We start from the raw sequence: 16,386 nt of genomic DNA, 5'->3' as shown, positions 1-16,386 counted from the left end.
GCAGTTGACTTGCATTCCCTAGCTATGTGTCCATCCTTTCCACACTTATAGCATGTAACTCCCGGCTTCGGTATCTTACACTTGTTAGCCAAGTGCCCCTTCTGGTTGCATCTGTAGCATGTCAGTTCAGCTTATTACACACTCCTGGATGTCTTTATCCACAATGCTTGCACTCTGGTCTCTGAAATCTATTTTCTCCAACTTGTCCTTGGCTTGACTGGTTGTTCCCCTTAGGATCTTATTTCTTATTCAAATTTCCCTTCTTCTGTAAATTTCCTCCTTTGTGGAATCCAATCCTTTTTACACTCCTGTCTTGTGAGCTTCCGGTTTCAGACTTCTCTCCATAAAATGGAACCTTTCTCTTCTTGTTATCCTTTTCTTTCCTTGACTGAATCCCATTACTCTGAATCAGAGCAGCTTTCTGTACCACTCCAGCATAAATATCAAGCTCAAAAATAGCCACTCTATCTCTGATCCAAGGCTCTAATCCTTGTTGGAATCTTTTTTGCTTTCTCTTCCTTAGTGTTGGTATACTTCATCACAAACCTTGACAGCTCCATAAACTTCTTCTCGTACTCCAATACAGACATACTTCCTTGCTTCAATTCAAGAAATTTAAGCTCCATCTGATTCTGCATGTACTTAGGGTAATACTTTTCCTGGAATAACCTCTTAAACCTTTCCCGAGAAACCGGCTAATTTACCTCCATAGCTTTCACTAAATCCCACCAATAGATGACTTCCCCTTTCAGAAAGTAAGTAGCATATGGCGTCTTCTGATCTTCTCCTAACTGTACCAATTTAAAAGCTCTTTCCATTTCCCTAATCCATGTATTAGCTATTACCGGATCAGCGGTATCATGAAATGCAGGTGGATTCACATTCTGAAAAGCTTTGAAAGTGACAATTTGTCGAGGTGGTACTGGTGGATCAGGTGGTTGGTGTGGTTCACAGTTATCTTGGTTTTCAAATTATTGTTGAAGAGTTCTTTGTTGTTGAGCTATAGAATATATTTTCTGTTGTAAGGTTTCCAGTAATCGAAGAATATTAGGATCTGTGGTAGAAGTTGTTGTCGGGTTCTTCTTTTTAGGAGGCATCATCCTGAAATTGAAGTTATATCAAAACATGTATGAACAATATAGAAAATTTTAAGGTTAAGGTGTCACAAGTCATTATATTCATTCAATCGGGTTTCAAATTAAACAATAAGGGTGATGCATATAAAGGCATAAGAACAATTGAAAGTAAATAGAACGATAGTGTATAATTATTGAAATTAAGGTCAAGGTACATCAAGATCGGAATAGAGTCTGAATCTAGGGATAACATGCTTAATTAAAGGAAAACAACAGGGAATTCTACAAAGTCCAGCAATACAATGACATGAGAAGTAGATAATGGAAAGAACTAAGGCTCTGCTCCATCAGAACGAGGTCTGGTAGTCTTCTCCTCACGAAGCGTCTTCACAATACTCTGTAGCTTGTCCGTAATCATTTGGATAGTATACTGGCTGCTACGGTCTCGGTGCGATGGCATCTGATCATGCTTCATGTGAACGTACTGAACCAAGGTCTCAAGTCTCGCAGTCATCTGCTCCTTAGGCTTTCCTCCATAATTTCGGCTGTCCGGATACACGTTCTTCAATCACTCTAACAGTCGATCGTACTTGCCCTGAAGCCTGTCGAACTCTCACCTCAACTCAGCATACACGGAGAAAGCAATTGTGTCACACGGTTCAGAGGATGATGAGGAATGCGCCCTTTGCTGCCAAAATAATGCATAGATATATATATATATATATATATATATATATATATATATATAAGAGTTATTAATGGATGACTCGAATATCCTATACCTACATTCTCGTATAATATTATAAACCTGTATACATATATAACCTATTTGGGCTGTCCAGGGACTCTAAACCGTAGCTGTGATACCAAAACCTGTCACAACCTAACTTTAACAATAGACACTATACGAATTATTATAATAGTTAACAAAAGGAAATAAATACATCTGAATCCAAGATCTTATAGTTTAGGGTTTGGAACAGCCCAATACTAATAACTACTACAACCTGATTTTTTTTAATATCGAGTCCTCACAGAAAATGATCACTAATCTACCTGAGCTCGAACATACGAATCGGCATCACAAGTCTTACGCGCTATCTGCTTGAATCTAACCATATCTGCTACCTATAATATCATGGTGAAAGCAAGTACTGAGCCAAATGCTCAACAAGTGCTATAATATACATTAACAAGAATAAAAGAGTAACAATGGAAATGAAAGATTCAACAATATAGTATCAAGAGATAAACTTTCAGGGTTATGGCATCTTTTCTTGTAATAAAACAATTCAAAAACATTTCTTTATCAAAAACCATTCTATGATGCTACGGATTACAGCCGGTGATCAGCCGTGAAGTAATCCTGAACCTCGCTGGGTTCTAGAACATTAATGGGATCCCTAGGAAACCTTTAAGCCTACAAATTAAGAGCGTAAAGGACTTGCATCTCAGTCCAGATCCACTATTTAAAGGAAATATTCGTCCCCCTTGGGACTGAAAATCCATATTTTAACTTTTTATTTTAAAAACTGATGCTAAGTGACGGTTAATCTATTAAACAATGAACATCTTTATCAAGGGTTCTAGATCAACTTTAAAGCCATGATCAACTAGACTATACCTTATCAAATGGAATCCCAAAGTTTCTATTCACAAGGAATTTGACAATGAGGTTTAACAGGGTTGTTGGATAGTATAAAGGAACTAAGTCAAACTAGATTCAAGGTAATGGTTCCAGATAAGACATAGGTATTAAAATATAAAGAAGGTTAGCATCAGTTTAACGTATAACAGGGTATCATGTTTTAGGGGTAAGGATAGGGTTATCAAGCAATCATGAACAACTTTAAGGAATAATTGAGTTTTAGGTATCAAGATAAGGTTACTGGGTATAAATTGCATAGTGTTCAACATCACAATTACTTTGGAATACTAGCATGGTATGACTTTTGATTTTTCTTGCATAGAAATCTTTAAATAAAGTTAAACTACTTGCAATAAATACTTGAGGGTTCATGGCACTTGCATATAATATGAAAGATAGATTTGAAACCACTTGGATCATATATATCAAGGTGAATTAGAACACTCGCATCATATATAAGAACTGGGTTATCACACAATTGCAGTGTAAACAAAATGGTAGGTTGAAACACTTGCCTTGAGAAAGGCTTGACTTGACTGGAAGGTGGGAGCAAATGGAGCTTCACTCGACCTTAATGGCAAGTTTACCCTCATCTCGAGAGCCTACACAAAAATAATAATAACCTCATTATAATATATACTCACTAAATCAACCTAATTATAAATCGAAATTACGCACATTGGCACTTAGGCCTATATACACATACACGCTTACAATTACCTTATAAGCATAATAGTTCACATAGCCACATATACTCACATAACATATTTAAGTATATAATAATATATCAACACACTATATTGCATCACTAAGTTTGGATGATCTCACTCCACTTACTCAAGTCAGTTAATTATGCTAAACTAGCCAAAACTCTTAATATCGACCTCATAACTTGAAGTGCCTTTTCTAAACCATCAAGTTCTTATGGACCCTCACTTAGGCCTTACACTCTACTGACCTTATACTATCTTACAACTATGATGGTCAACCTAGGCCTTACTCATAAGTGCTCTAAAACTAAAGGTTAAGTGATTGTACTCATTATAGTGATTTCAGAATGACACCAATGGGTTTTTGAGTACAATTGATACCCTTACACTTCAAGTTTACCTCCCAAACTTTTACACTAGACTCTTCTGATTATAAGGTAATTCCAAAACTTGGTGTGGCTTAAGGGCCTAGCGTTGGCCTATCTGGGCCTAAGCTTAAAGTTCAATGTTTCCCTGTTTTCTGGACATAAAAGTGTCCTGATTTGTACTAACTTGTGACACATGATTCTAACTCAATTCCTATGAACTATGGCTGGAAAAAATTCTCTGACACTCCCTCTAACTAGGTATAACCAAGGGATAGTGAGGGCCTACCCACGACATGGTCAAAACTCCCCATTTCTAAGTTGCAACAAAATTGTCCCCTGCTGGACAGATTTAGTGTTTTCACTCGTGCACCTAACCAAACAACCTACAAACCTCTAATAAACACCTGAAATCTAAAGTATATTCTTAGTGCTAGCTTCTGGTGTCTTGGGAATTACAATTACATGGTCAAATCTCACTCTAAAACTCATGGAACCAAACTGAAATTCTGTAGAATTTACTGTACCCCTTTTCACCATGTTTCTCACTTGACAAACCAACTCAAACATCAATCAAAACCCAAACCAAACCTCAACCAAGGAAACCTACTGAACTAACACTCCCGCGCACAACATTGGCTTAGTGGAGATCATCCTTACCTAAGGTGCAATATAGCAAAATAAGAGTTAACACAATACACTAATTACAATTCATCTCAAATTCGAAAGTAACACTTAAATCCTCCAAATATATATAAGAATCAAAAACACATAACAAGGAGCAAAAATCATATTTAATATCTTAACTCAACTGAAATTAGAGATTATTAACAAAAATCAATCCAAATGAACAAGAACTTTCCAAAATCATGAGTTGGATCTATGCATGCATGCTTTCGAATTTACAAGCCAAAAACAATATGGTTTCCAAAATAATTTCATAATAAAATCAACATGCAATCCTAGAATTAACCATAACTATGTGATCACTTAGCATGCAAAGAGTTTTATCAAGTTTTTATTTCCAAAACAAAGCTTTCATCATATAAACATTAAAAAATCAACAAAGTAACAAAAAAACACCATTACGAACCATTCATTTGGCTCCCTTATGGTCATGGCCGAATTAAATGGAAGGGAAATGACCATATAAGCAAGAGCTTCACTCTCATGACTTGGCATTTCACTATTCCTTGTAGTTCTCTCAATAATACAACCTTAAATCCATGAGAATCAAGATTATATTTTGAGTTCTAGTTAAAACTATAACATGCAAGATCAAAACATAAAATTTTCACCCTAAACTCTTTAGATTATATATGAACAAGATATAGGAACTAAGATTACTTTGATGGAAGATGAATGTTTGAATGAAATGAAGAAGATAAAGGGGGTAGGGGCTTCGGCCAAGGAAAGAGCCGAGAGAGGGGATGGCCGAGAGAGAGAGGAGAGGGAGGAGGGTGAAGAGAGGTGAGGGTGGATTGTGGAGTGGAGTGACTTTTGACAACTTATATTTATTTTTATGGTTTGATTTGACTAAAATGTGAGTGGAGTTGGAAATTTACAAAAATAACCTTCTAGCAAGATTGTGCCATTTTGCATGCAAGGATATATAAGTAATTTGGCTAATAAAGTGGGAGTTAGTGGGGTTGAAATTTCCAAGTTTGCCCTTAACTTGTATTGGGATCAAAATACATGCATGGGCAACTAAGTAAATGGCAAATTGAAATTCAACTAATTTATGTAAAACAATTTCTATTAATATAAATGCACTTCCATAAATCACAAAATATATATCATAAAATAGCGTATGATTTTAGAAATTTAATAATATAAGATTTAAAAATTTGTTGTTAAAAGATTTTTAAAATTGATTTTTCTTATAAAATGAAGTACTTTTGATTATCATTTAAAAATACTAAATGATAAGATTTTCCTTTAAATTTTTTTTATATAAACTAATACATTAAACACTTAATTTATAGGCACTCAACTTATAGATCATCCACATTTATAATACAACATAATTAAAATATCAATTATAAACACACAGTTATATATAGATAGGGTTTAGAAATACCGGTCATAACAATTCGTAGGTAATTTTAACCATCTTATTTGCCCTATGTAATCACGATAGATAACTTGCCCACTAAGCATTTATGTTGTTAAATTCTATAGACGTATAGAGTCTCAACATAATTGGTGTCTATTCAGCTTCTATCACTTTTATGGATGTCTGGTAGTAGGGTATTCATACAACGAAAGTTGGCGTTTACTAGTTTCGTATTATCTGATTAGTTGTCATCACCATCACATGCTAAGGTTAAGAACAATGACTTTGAATGAAGTAGTAATGAAGTTAGTTACCCATGTTTGTCTCATATAGTTAATATAATCACTTTTATTCTTAGTTAATTGCATGTTAGTTTAATCTTATTTATAAACATCTCAGCTTGTTATTGTCTTAGCATTGAGTGATAGGCTTACCATTGTTGCATAGGTGCATAATCTTAAGATAACTAAAATGAGTCTCTGTGGGAACAATCTTATTTATATCTTATACTACTTGTGAACGTGTATACTTGTGTGTAATTTTAGCGCGTGTTTTCGCCGTAACAAGTTTTTGGCGCCGCTGCCGGGGACTCAGTGTTAAATTTAGTTTATGTGCTTGACATCAGTGGTCGTTAAAGTTCATTGACTCGAATTCATTTACTTTCACGGTTTACTTATTTGTGTTTCAGGTACTCATTACAATGGGAGATCCAGCAGCACCAACGAAAGCGTTGACGGATTTTTCTCAAACCAAGATCAATCACATTCAATCTAGCATTGTCAGGCCAATGATCGAAGATAATACCTTTGAAATCAAGCATGGCACGATTCATATGGTACATAATTCAATCCAGTTTAGGGGTTCTCCAACGGAATATCCTAATATGGGACCTTCAAGTTCACCAATGTTTTTGAAGATGCTGTGAAGCTGAGACTTTTCCCTTTTTCTCTGAGGGATAAAGCCAAGTGCTGGTTACACTCTCTACCAGCAGGTTCTATCAATACTTGGGAGGATCTTGCTCAGAAGTTTCTTACTAAATTCTTCCCTATGGTGAAGACAGCTGCACTCAGGAATGCTCTTACTCAATTTGCACAGCAATCGGGAGAAACTCTATGTGAAGTTTGGGAGCGCTACAAGGAGATTCTTAGGAAGTGTCCTCATCATGGCATGCCTGATTGGATGATCATCAATTGTTTTTACAATGGTTTGGGAGCACAGTCTAGACCCATGCTTGATGCAGCATCAGGTGGAGCATTATAGGCAAAGAGCTATGAGGAAGCTTATGGTCTAATTGAACTGATGTATGGTAATGAATATCAGTATCAAACCCAGAGATTACCACATGGCAAGGTAACAGGAGTTCTAGAAGTGGATACAACTACGACTATCACTGCTCAACTAAAGGCGTTGTCTATGAAGATCGATTATCTGGCTAACTATGGTGTTAATCATATAACCAGTGTTTGTGAGCTGTGTGCAGGTTTGCATGCGACGGAGCAATGTACTATATCTGGTGAATTAGCTCAGTTTGTCAGCAACTTCCAGAGATCAAAGTAGCCAGTTCCAAACACTTATCATCCTGACAACTAGAATCATCCTAACTTCAGCTGGAGCAACAATCAGAATGCGATACAATAACCATTCCAGCAGTTTGGAAACAAGCAATTCAATCCTCCTGGTTTTCAGCAACAGTTTGCACCAAGGCAACAGTTTCAGCCATTGGCAATGTAATAACAAACTCATGCAGGTGCAGGTCTATCTTCGAATGAAAAATCTGAATTGGAGGAGTTACGGCTTATGTGCAAAAATCAGGCTCTTATATGCCAAAGCCGGACTGTTTCTATCAAGACTCTGGAGAACCAAAAAGGGAAAATTGCTAACGCCTTATTGAATCGACTATCAGGAATGCTTTCTAGTGATACAGAAGCCAATCCAGATAAGAGGGAAGTTAACGAACAGGTGAATGCCATCACCTTGAGGTCCAGAAAGGTCGCAAGCCCTCAAATTCAGCAAGACGAAGAGTCTGAAAATTCTGTCCAGAATGCAGGTGCGTCTGCACCCTTTCCAATTCCATAAAAAGAGGTTGTAGCTGAAGAAGAGGCGCTGAAGGATGCCGAGGTGGAACCAAGGAAGAAAGCTGTTATCAACACTCCTCCTGAGGGTAATACAGAGGAAAAACAGGTCTATCATCCACCTCCTTTTCCTAAAAGGCTTCAAAAGTATAAGTTCGACAAGCAATTTGCCCAGTTTTCGGAAGTTTTCAAGAAGCTGCATATCAACATATTTTTTGCTGAAGCTCTAGAATAGATGTCGAGCTATGCTAGGTTCACGAAGGGTATTCTATCTCGGAAGCTAAACCTTGAGGAGTTGGAAACCGTTGCTCTAACGGAAGAATGTAGTGTTGTGCTGTAACAGAAACTACCTCCTAAGCTTAAAGATCCAGAAAGCTTCACGATACCTTGCACCATTGGCAATATGTCATTTGACAAGTGTTAGTGTGACTTGAGAGCTAGCATCAATCTGATGCCCTTGTCAGTTTTCAAGAAACTTGGACTACCTGATCCAAAACCTATGAACATGTCTTTGCAGTTGGCTGATCATTCCATCACTTATCTGCGAGGTGTAGTGGAGGATATCTTGGTTAAGGTGGATAAGCTCATCTTCCCTGCTGATTTTGTCATTCTAGACTTTGAGGATGATAAGAAGATTCCCATTATCTTGGGAAGACCATTCTTAGCTACAGGTCGAACTATGATTGATGTGCAAAAAGGAGAGCTTACGATGAAGGTTCAAGATCAGGTCACTTTTAGTGTGTTCAAGGCAATAAAGTTACCCACAGATAAAAAGCATTGCTTTAAAGTAGAGTAGGCACACTCTGTCGTGAATTTGGAGCTTGAGCAATTGCCAAAGGCAAAAACCTTAGAGAGAGCCTTAATAGGGGAATCAGTTCTTGAAGATGAAGAAGGAGCAGATCAACTGCAGGTTTTGAATGCACCTTCATGGAAGAGGAAGTTGGTTATGCCATTCGATTCTCTTCGATTAGCAGAGCTCAAAATTTCTCAGGAGTGTCTCGAGCCGTCTATTGAAGAAGCTCCCACACTTGAGCTCAACCTACTGCCAGATCACTTGAGTTATGCATTCTTAGGTGCACCCCCGGACAAGGGGTTGTTGGATTTTAATCGCAGCGGGGGCATGGTAAAACACTTTTACACATATAAAATCTAAAATAAAAGCATATAAATCGTGGTAAAAACATAGGGATCGATTACTAACCTTTAATAGCGATCCAAAAGCAACGATCGGAGATCCTTAGCAGCTGCTCCTCAAACGTAAAGCACTCCACCGGTATCCACCAAGAAAACGACGTTAAGGAGGAGGAGGAGGTGGAGATAATTTGGTTTTCTAAAAACTTTTGGGTTTTTGGGTTCGAATTAAAATAGGGTTTATAATAGTATATTTATAGGCAAAATTTTCAGCTGAAATTTTCCCATAAATATTATTATTATTATCCCATTTATTATTCTCATTAATAATTAAAACACCTTTTAATTATTAATTCTTTTTCTAAACACTTTAGAAATAATTCTCTCTCTTGATTTAATTTCCAAAAATTAAATCCTTTAATTAATAATATTAAGAACTTTTCTTAATTAATTTATAATCAATTAAATCTCATTTAATCAATTATTAAATTTGCCAATTAATTATTTATTTCATAAATAAATAATTATTAGCCATTATTAATTAATTCCTCCACCATTAAATCATTCTCTTTTTATGGTGTGACCCTGTAGGTTCAATATTAAGCCGGTAGTAGAAATAAATAATAATAAAACTATTTTATCATTATTTATATAAATTCTCTAATTTATTAAATATGATTAATTAATTAATCACATTTATTCTACATCGTGAGGGATACTTCTCAGCATATCGCGACTATCCGGATAATACGAATTCGCTGCTTAGAATACCAAGAACCTATTCAGTGAATAGTTACCGTACAATAATCTCCTTCTACCCTACAATGTCCTGATTAAATACAAGGCATGGATCTCGTGTCAAGCCTATCTAATTTAATCACTTGCTTACCATTTACTATGCTTAGTTCTATGCAAATCAGAAACTCCTTTCTAATTTCATTCACTCTGGCCAGAGATTCCTGAACTAGCATAAGTGGATCAGCCTTGAACATTCGCTTCCTTCACTGGAAGGGGTAGATCCTTTATTGATCATACACTATCTTCGTGTACAAATTCCTGTACCCAGTAGAGCCCTAATAATTGTCCCTGGAGACTAAGAACTAAACCAAAGCATAGTTCAGTGTACACAAGATGACTATGATGACCTCAAGTCTAAGGATACTTGTACAACTATCACTATGTGAACAACTGCTGACACGTGAGTGAACTCCATCAGTTGTTCAGCTGTGCGAGTCATGTTCAGTGTACTTATTCTATAATAAGCACCTACATACTAGCTATAGTGTCACCACACAAATATCTATGAGAACAGACATCCTTCATAATGAAGCAAGCATAGTATGTACCGATCTCTGTGGATTATTAATTACCAGTTAGTAATCCTACGACCAGGAACTATTTAAGTTTAGAGTTATCATCTTTTAGGTCTCACTATTATGATCTCATCATAATCCATAAAAAGCTTTACTCTAAACTATGGTATATCTTATTTAAACACTTAAATAGATAGAGCCCGTAATAAAAACAAAACAAGTCTTTTATTAATATCAATGAAATCAAAACAGATTACACAGGAAGTTATTCCTAAATCCTAATTCATGATTGGACTTAGGACATATTCCTTTCAATCTCCCACTTGTACTAAAGCCAATCACTCTGGTATCTAATACCCATCTAGTCTTTATGACGATCAAAGTGACTTTCAGAAAGTAGCTTTGTGAGTGGGTCTGCTATGTTGTTATGTGTGTCAACTCTAATTCAATACAACACAAGAAATGTTATCGTGCTCCCACTAACCCTTTTGTAGACGCATGGTTCATCTACGTTTTTTTTGATAAAATTAAACTCTTTGATTGTCTCATCAAAATGGATGTTCCATCTACGAGAAGCTTGCTTTAAACCACATATGGTTTGCAGTATCTTACACACTAGATTTTCATTTCCCTTGGAAAGAAAACCATCTGGCTATATGCCAGATCTCATAGTCGTAGTAAGCAGCAATCGCAAGCAAAATCCGAACTAATTTTAACAGGGCTACAGGTAAAAGGTTTCATCAAAGTCAATCCATTGCCTTTGTTTGAATCCTTTTGCCACAAGCTTGGCCTTATAGGTCTCCACCTGGCCATCTGCTCCAATCATTCTTTAGTATACCGTATACATAGATTTATTTTTCGGATTTCATGGCACTATGCCATTTCTCTGAGTCAACACTACTCATAGCCTCATTATAGGTCACAGGGTCGTCATCATCAATGATCGACAACTCATTGTCATTCTCAATGACAAGGCCATATTACCTCTCAGGTTGGCGAGACACTCTCCCTGACCTACGAATGGGCTGTTCCACAGAAGGTTGTTCAGTCAGAATAGGTGTTTCCACTTGATCCGTAGTAGTTTGTGCTTCTTGAACTTCATCAAGTTCAATTTTGCTCCCACTGTTTCCTTCAAGGATAAACTCCTTTTCCAAGAAGGTAGCATGTCTGGAGACAAACACCCGATGATCGGTGTAAAAGTAATACCCTAAAATCTCTTTAGGATATCCCAAAAAACTACATTTTACGGATCGAGATTCCAGCCTATCTGGGTCAACTTACTTGACATAAGCTGGACATCCCCAAATCTTAACGTGTTTAAGACTCGGTTTCCTTTCTTTCCATATCTCATACGGAGTTTGAGGAACAGATTTGGAAGGCACCTTATTCAGTAAATATGCTGAGGTTTCCAATGTATAACCCCATAGGAATACTAGAAGATTTGCATAGCTCATCATGGACCGAACTATGTCTAACAAAGTTCGATTTCTCCTTTCAAATACCAATCTGGAGGAGTCCACTGGGAGACTATACCATTTACTTTGAGATAATCTAGAAACACTCCATTAAAGTATTCACCACCTCGATCTAGTCGAAGAATTATAATACTATGTTTGGTTTGTTTCTCCACTTCATACTTATACTCTTTGAACTTTTCAAAGGCTTCAGACTTGTGTTTCATCAAACACATATCCGAATCTAGATCTATCATCTATGAAAGTAATGAAGTTTGAAAATCCACCCATGGCTTGCTTAGACATTGGTCCACATACATCTGTATGTACCATTCCTAGCAAATTTGCAGTCCTCTCTCTATGTCTACTAAATGGAGACTGCAGTGCCACTATGAAGTGAGATTTTCATCATCCCTTTTCTTTTATTAGTTTGTTCAATCTGAAGGAAATTATGTCATATTTATATAGACCATTATTTAAAGCACTACGTCCATAAAGAATATTATCTTTAAGAATAGAACATTCATTATTCTCAATAATAAATGAAAATCTAGCCAAGTCTAACATGGGAATAATATTCCTCACAATCGAGGGAACAAAATAACAATTATTTAAAACAATAGTCTTGCCCGTAGGCATATGTAAATGAAATGATTCTACATCTTCAGCAGCAACTCTTGCTCCATTTCCCATCAGTAGAATCACCTCTTCTTCCTCAAGAGTCCTACTTCTCCTTGGTCCCTGCAACAAATTACAGATTTGAGAACCACAGGCGGTATCTAATACCCAAGTAGAAATTTTATTTAATGACATATTCACTTCTATCATGAACATACCTGAATCAGAAGCGGTAGTCTCACTACCCTTCTTCTTCTTCAATTCTGCAAGGTAAACCTTGCAGTTCCTCTTCCAGTGCCCCACCTTGTTACAGTGAAAGCAAACAACTTTGCTCTTGGGGTCTTCTTCAGCTTTTGGTGGAACCGGCATTTTCTCACCTACTTTCTTCTTCTTGGAAGGGTTCCTCTTCCTTTTCTTAGGATTGGAACCTTCACCAATTAGAAGAACAGAACTCTTCTTAGGGGGAAAATTCGATTCCGCAGTCTTCAACATGTTGTGGAGTTCAGGCAGGCTGACATCCAACTTATTCATGTGAAAGTTCACAACAAACTGCGAGAACGAACTCGGAAGCGATTGCAAGACCAAGTCTTGGCTTAGCTCCCCATCCACGGCAAAACCAAGTTGTCCAAGACGTTCAATCAAATTGATAATCTTAAGTACATGGTCATTCACAGATGATCCCTCAGACATCCTACAACCGAACAGCTCCTTCGATATCTCATATCGAGCTGTCCTCCCCGCCACATCATACAACTCTTGTAGATGCATTAGGATAGTGTGAGCATCCATATGCTCATGTTGCTTCTGTAGCTCAATGTTCATGGAAGCTAGCATGATGCATTGAGCAACATTTGCATCATCTATCCACTTATGATACACAACATGTTCATCATTATGTGCATCACTAGCAGGTTCAGTAGGCTTAGGTGAGTCAATCACGTATTCCAGCTTCTCAATCCTGAGAACAATTCTCAAGTTTCGAAGCCAGTCAGCATAATTAGGACCAGTCAACTTGTGAGCATCTAGTATGCTCCTGAGTGATAGTACAGAAGACATAATGTATATTGTAAATCTGTAGATGGTAAACACATAACAACACTTAGCAAATATTCGATTTCATTTCAAAAACACTATATGAATCGGGTCTTTATTCATAAGTGGCTCCCACTAGTTTACCTAATTTATTCAACCCCCTACGTGAAAAATTAAGCATTCATAATGCTAGTGGGAATAGGAATCCTACATTCCATTACACAACCCCGGCTGTGGCACGAAATGCCATGTAATGTTCAATAGGCAGACAACTCTTGTCAATTACATCTTATGTTATTCCCTAATCAAACTTTAGCCTCTTGAATAATTGAGTCTCGGGTGTGGCACGACAAACTCAATATTCTAAGTCAAGTCTAACCCAACATTCCGTACAGTTGAATCAGTCCCCAAAGGCCCACGGTTGTGGCACGTACCGACCTTTAGATTCTTATTCAATGTACACATCTCTATGTAATAGACAAGTATTTCTTATTTCGAAATCAAAGCCCTCGGCTGTAGCATGAACCGACAATGATTCAAAAATAAGAACTACTTTCTATCATGTTGGAAGGCTATGACCGACACAAGCCCGTTGTGTCATTGGCCAATTACTACTTGATATTATTTAATTTTAGAGGGATTATATTATGTTACAATCATAATCATATTATAAAGAGATTCTTCCTTTTAAATTAAATATTTCAAATCAATAATCGATAATCAGATGAATCCCAGATCGGGTGGAGAATTGTCAAGAGGCGTCACTTAATAACCCTTTCTTACAGATCGAAATCTGTTGTTGACAGAATCATCCTTTCTCTCATATCGAAAATTCATATTCAATTACGTGTTTCACAAATACAAGAATCTCATGATTGTACTCATAATATTGTTATTAAGGTTATGAAACAATTTCACTATACTAGGTTGTCTAACAAACACCTTATGTTCATTTAAGTTCACCTAAATCTATCATCGCATGATAAACTAAGCATATATCACATATATAAACATGAATAAACATCAAGGTAGGCATGTTACATCATCTAGCATATTGGTCTAAGCATTATACATCTCTATGTATCATATGAAGCATTTAAAAGCAATTAAAATAGTTAAAAACAGCTTTAAAACACTTTCGGAAATATAAACAGTTCAAAACTTTTATATAAACTAAAATTGATCACTCCGTTAGATCCGTCTCGGAAAAACAAATCCAACGGTATATTGCACGCCCAAAACGGAGTTACGAAACTCCCAGAAAATCAATTTAAAATTAACAGACGGGCTGTAACGCATTACAGGAACGCGTTACAAGCCCTGTAACGCATTCCGGTGATGCGTTACAACCCTTTTAACCAATTAAAAGGTGTAACGCATTCCGTGAATGCGCCACAGGGTGTAACGCATTCCCGGAATGCGCGACACCCCCCCTTCTGCGTGCTCTGTGGGCGCCTGTTCCTCTTCTGCCGTTTTCTCTTTTCTATCATTGGTCACCGTGCCGCCGTACTACCTTTCTCTTCTTTCTTCGTACAACAGCGGACAAGCAGATAATAGATGTATAGCAGATATATATATACAACTGAATATACATATATATATACATATTTAATTACGAATTTAATTGCAAGAACTTCAAAAATTTATAATAAAAAATCTATACATCATAAAATTATGAAAAAAATACCCAGACGATCTACAACACTTGTAGAACCCAGATCAACATTCAAAATTATTCTGAGAAACGATTTCTCATTAGACAAAATTAATCCATGATATAACTTGTAAAAATCATAATTAATTCATACAAGCATATAAAATTCTAAAATTTTTACCATAGATCTATATGCATACAACCTATGCTCTGATACCATTGTTGGATTTTAATCGCAGCGGGGGCATGGTAAAACACTTTTACACATATAAAATCCAAAATAAAAGCATATAAATCGTGGTAAAAACATAGGGATCAATTACTAACCTTTAATAGCGATCCAAAAGCAATGATCGAAGATCCTTAGCAGCTGCTCCTCAAACGTGAAGCACTCTACCGGTATCCACAAAGAAAACGATGTTAAGGAGGAGGAGGAGGTGGAGAGAATTTGGTTTTTTAAAAACTTTTGGGTTTTTGGGTTCGAATTAAAATAGGGTTTATAATAGTATATTTATAGGCAAAATTTTCAGCTAAAATTTTCCTATAAATATTATTATTATTTTCCATTTATTATTCTCATTAATAATTAAAACACCTTTTAATTATTAATTCTTTTTCTAAACACTTTAGAAATAATTCTCTCTCTTGATTTAATTTCCAAAAATTAAATCCTTTAATTAATAATATTAAGAACTTTCCTAAATTAATTTATAATCAATTAAATCTCATTTAATCAATTATTAAATTTGCCAATTAATTATTTATTTCATAAATAAATAATTATTAGCCATTATTAATTAATTCCTCCACCATTAAATCATTCTCTTTTTATGGTGTGACCCTGTAGGTTCAATATTAAGCCGGTAGTAGAAATAAATAATAATAAAACTATTTTATCATTATTTATATAAATTCTCTAATTTATTAAATATGATTAATTAATTAATAACATTTATTCTACATCGTGAGGGATACTTCTCAGCATATTGCGACTATCCGGATAATACGAATTCACTGCTTAGAATACCAAGAACCTATTCAGTGAATAGTTACCGTACAATAAACTCCTTCTACCCTACAATGTCCCGATTAAATACAAGGCATGGATCTCGTGTCAAGCCTATCTAATTTAATCACTTGCTTACCATTTACTATGCTTAGTTCTATGCAAATCAGAAACTCCTTTTTAATTTCATTCACTCTGGCCAGAGATTCCTGAACTAGCATAAGTGGATCAGCCTTGAACATTCGCTTCCT

General features: G+C 36.1%; 1 non-coding gene across 1 annotated transcript; it reads right to left on the bottom strand.

The window, feature by feature from the left end:
* Window positions 1–6,917: 6,917 nt before the first annotated feature.
* Window positions 6,918–7,024, bottom strand: LOC141681995 (small nucleolar RNA R71). The gene has a single exon (XR_012559399.1). It is a non-coding gene; the product is annotated as a small nucleolar RNA R71 (small nucleolar RNA).
* Between the last annotated feature and the right edge of the window lie 9,362 nt (window positions 7,025–16,386).

The sequence above is a fragment of the Apium graveolens genome, chromosome 8 (assembly GCF_009905375.1).
Source record: "Apium graveolens cultivar Ventura chromosome 8, ASM990537v1, whole genome shotgun sequence".
Classification (NCBI taxonomy): domain Eukaryota; kingdom Viridiplantae; phylum Streptophyta; class Magnoliopsida; order Apiales; family Apiaceae; genus Apium; species Apium graveolens.
This window is presented reverse-complemented; position numbering and strand designations above follow the sequence as displayed.